The 4,054-nt window shown below is 45.4% G+C and overlaps 1 non-coding gene across 1 annotated transcript; it reads left to right on the plus strand.

Moving 5' to 3' along the window:
• The first annotated feature begins 1,780 nt into the window (after positions 1 to 1,780).
• On the plus strand, positions 1,781 to 1,883 carry LOC121918046. Its single transcript, XR_006101147.1, has one exon. It is a non-coding gene; the product is annotated as a U6 spliceosomal RNA (small nuclear RNA).
• Positions 1,884 to 4,054: the final 2,171 nt, after the last annotated feature.

Raw genomic sequence — 4,054 nt, forward strand, 5'->3', positions numbered from 1 at the left:
AGATGGTTGGATTCAATGAGAAAGACCATGGGCATGGGACTGTAGGACTAGAGCAGAGGAGGACTGGGGGTCTTGGAGATGTCTCATCCAGAAGGTCAACATGAGTCGAGATCAATTTGAGTGCAGGTAACAACAGCAAAGCCTAGATTACCTATATTTTAAATATTGCCAAAAATGCACACCTCCAGGCTGCCCAGTATTATCAGGCTACACCTCAGCCTTAGAGCCAATTGTTCAATTTATGGACCAATTTTAAAAACCCTTTGCACCCAAAATCCCACCTTATACATGGGACTCTTCAAGCTTGAGAACAACTTTTATTGGCAGATAAAAGAAGTAGTCATGGAAAGTCCTGTGGACCCAGATGTGTTCAATTCATACATGGAAGGTTTAGAACATGAGACAACCTGTTCTGGAAGTAGGTTTAAAAAAAGCACTGATATTGGGAGCTGGGGATGTTTAGCCTGGAGAAGAGAAGGTTAAGAGGTGATATGATAGCCCTGTTTAAATACTTGAAGGGATGTCATATTGAGGAGGGAGCAAGCTGGTTTTCTGCTGCTCCAGAGAACAGGACCCGGAACAATGGGAAAGAGATTCCAGCTCAACATTAGGAGGAACTTCCTGACAGTAAGGGCTGTCCGACAGTGGAACACACTCCTTTCTCGGAGTGTAGTGGAGTCTCCTTCCTTTAAGCAGAGGCTGGATGGCCATCTGTCGGGGATGCTTTGATTGTGATTTCCTGCATGACAGGGGGGTTGGACTGGATGGCCCTTGCATTCTCTTCCAACTCTACGATTCTATACTGCACTGTACATGTACAGTAAGAAAAAGAATATTTTCAACTACCTGCATGTACTAAGAGCATGTTTCTCTGTGTGAGTTTTGATTCTTGCATATGTACAAGCATTTTTTGTATGAGGAGCTGGATATTGGAGTGTACAGGTTCACCTTAGGTCTGCCATGAGGACATGATTCATGAGAACAAAGGGAAATACTTCATACCATTTATTTCAATGAGACATGGGATGTGGGTGCTGGGGGTGGTGGAAGGCAACAGCAAGGCAAGCTCCATTCTCTCCTGATGATAAAGCCAAGCACCATTCTCCTGATGCTTTTGGCTCTCTTTTAAATTCCTTTCCCTGATTGTCTTCAATGGGGAGGAGGAGTGATTAAGGAGAGAGGGGAGATTCCACCTCAACATTTGGAGGAACTTCCTGGGAGTAAGGGCTGTTCAAAACTGGAACACACTCCTTACTTGGAGTGTAGTGGAATCTCCTTCCTTAGGGGTCTTTAAACAGAGGCTGGATGGCCATCTGTCAAGATGCTTTGATTTAGATTACCTGCATGGCAGAATGGGGTTGGACTGGATGGCCCTTGTGGCCTCTTCTGATTCTATGATTGGTTCCTTTGGGTAAGGGAGGAGGACGGGGAGACAGAAGAGAGGAGATTGCAGGGCATCCCCCTAGCAAAGCAACCCCCCATGCAGACCCATAATGCTCTCCACTACCTCCTTTTAAACTCCATGTTTTGATTGATTCCTATGGGGAAGGGAGGAGGAGAGAGAGAGAGAGGAGAGGAGATTGCAGGGCATCCCCACAGCAAAGCAACCCCCCACCCCCAGATGCAGACCCATAGTGCTCTCCTCTGCCTCCTTTTAAACTCCATGTTGGGATTGAGTGCTTCTCAGCCTGGCTGACATCAATTGAAGGTAAATTTAAATGCGGACTTGAGCATACGTGGTTTTTTAATACGTGGTGGATCCTGGAAGCAAACCCCAGCGTATAACAAGGGTCTACTGTACTAAGACTGGAACAAAACACAGAAGATTAGCTTGGCCCCTGAGCAAGGATGACATGAACATTTGTAAAACATACTTTCATAATTTAACCTTGATTTAATGTATGTTTATAATTAGCTGTTTTAATCTTGCAAGCTGCTCTGACTCCCAGTTTTGGGAAAAGGGCATGATAATAGTATCAGTACTACTACTACTAATAATAACATGGCCATGAAAGCCACTGGGTTGGACAAGTCACATCCTTATTTTGTTCATCAAACCCAATGAAGTTTTCTTGTTATTAATATTATTGCTATTGTTTGAGTGTAGCCTTAGAGTTTCCATCTTTAAAGAACACAACAACAATTTCAAATCCATGCTGCTCAGCTTCCATTTCCTTCCTTCCGGAGCTATTCATTTGTCTTCTAGTTGACTTCTTCCTTCCTTCTGGTTTCCCTGAAGTTCCTCTCTAGGAAAATGATCTCTCACACAAACACAGCTTAAAGGAATCATAGAAGCATAGAGTTGGAAGAGACCACAAGGGCCATCCAGTCCAACCCCATTCTGCCATGCAGGAAATCTCAATCAAAGCATCACTGAGCCTGTGCTTAAAGACCTCTAAGGAAGATGACTCCACTAGACTCCGAGGAAGGAGTTTGTTCCACTGTCGAAGAGCCCTTAGTGTCAGGAAGTTCTTCCTAATGTTGAGGTGGAATCTCTTTTCCTGTAGATTGCATCCATGGTTCTGGTTTCTAGTCTCTGGAGCAGCAGAAAACAAGCTTGCTCCGTCCTCAATATGAAATCCCTTCAAGTATTTAAACAGGGCTATCATATCACCTCTTAACGGTCTCTTCTCTGGGCTAAACATCCCCAGCTCCCTAAGTCGTTCCTCATAGGGCATGGTTTCCAAACCCTTCACCATTTTAGTTACCCTTCTTTGGACACACTCTAGTTCCTCCACATCCTTTCTGAATTGTGGTGCCCAGAACTGAACACAGTTTTCCAGGTGGAGCCTACCAGAGCAGAATAGAGTGGCCCTATTATTTCCCTTGATCTAGACACTATACTTCTATTGATGCAGCCTAAGCCGGAGAGGAGAGTGATGTCCAGGCAGAGAGTTGGGCCCTGTTCCCCCAGGAAGCCCTTCTGAAGAGGAGCTCAAAGGGGTGGTCCATTCCTCTCCCTTTTTTTTGTTGGGGGTGGAGAGAAAACAGAGCCCCTTGTATTCCAAAGGTCATCATTATTGATGGGGTGTCATCTTGTCCTTTGGTTCAGGCAGCAAAAAGTGTTAAAAGCAATGTTTAAAGATGAAAAAGCCACCCCATTGCTGTTGACAGAGCTGTGCTAAAAATGGGTCAAGGCAATAGGGACAGAGCAAGTGGAAAGATGCTGCAGTGAGAATCTGAGTGATGTGGATTAATTGTCAAATCTCTGAAGAGAGTCTTTAGAACATCTCATTCACAGGATGTCTTGTTTTCCATTCTTCTTTTGGGAAGAGCCATGCAGAGGAGCTTCGGGGAGAAGATGCTCAGTTCTGAGGTCCAGCGCCAGCACTTCAGACACTTTGTCTACCAGGAGGAGGCTTTGGGGCCCCGAGAGGTTTGCAGCCAGCTCCACAATCTCTGCTGTCAGTGGCTGAAGCCAGAGAGATACACCAAGGCTGAGATGCTGGACCTGGTGATCCTGGAGCAGCTCCTGGCCATCCTTCCCCCAGAGATGGAGAGCTGGGTTCGAGAGTGTGGAGCGGAGACCACCTTCCAAGCAGTGGCCTTGGCAGAGGGTTTCCTCCTGAGCCAGGCAGAGGAGACGAAAAGGGAAGAGGAGCAGGTGAGCTGATTTATAGTGCCCATTATTATTATTTATTAAGGATTTTGTAAAAATTTAAGTAAACTCATGTAAAGTGAAAGGATTTTCATGGTCTGCATCTGTAGTTTTTTGTGGGTCTTTTGGGCTATGTGGCCATGTTTTAGCAGAGTTTCTTTCTGACGTTTCACTATCATCTGTGGCTGGCATCTTGATCCCAGCCACAGATGCTGGCAAAATGTGAGAAAGAAACTCTGGTAGAACATGGCCACATAGCCCGAAAGACCCACAAAAAAGTAAGTAAACTCAGTTTTGTTAATGCAGACCAGAAAGAAGGTCTGCTGATCAGTCGACAGGCAGATCAAAAAATAGGGATACTTCCTGTGTTGTGGGGATTTGGGTCACTACAGGTTATGGATCTTGGCCCCGTTTGCCCCTAAATTCAATTTAATGCCATCTCTGCACCCTGCATCC

The sequence above is a fragment of the Sceloporus undulatus genome, unplaced genomic scaffold, assembly GCF_019175285.1.
Source record: "Sceloporus undulatus isolate JIND9_A2432 ecotype Alabama unplaced genomic scaffold, SceUnd_v1.1 scaffold_3446, whole genome shotgun sequence".
NCBI classification, from domain to species: Eukaryota; Metazoa; Chordata; class Lepidosauria; order Squamata; family Phrynosomatidae; genus Sceloporus; species Sceloporus undulatus.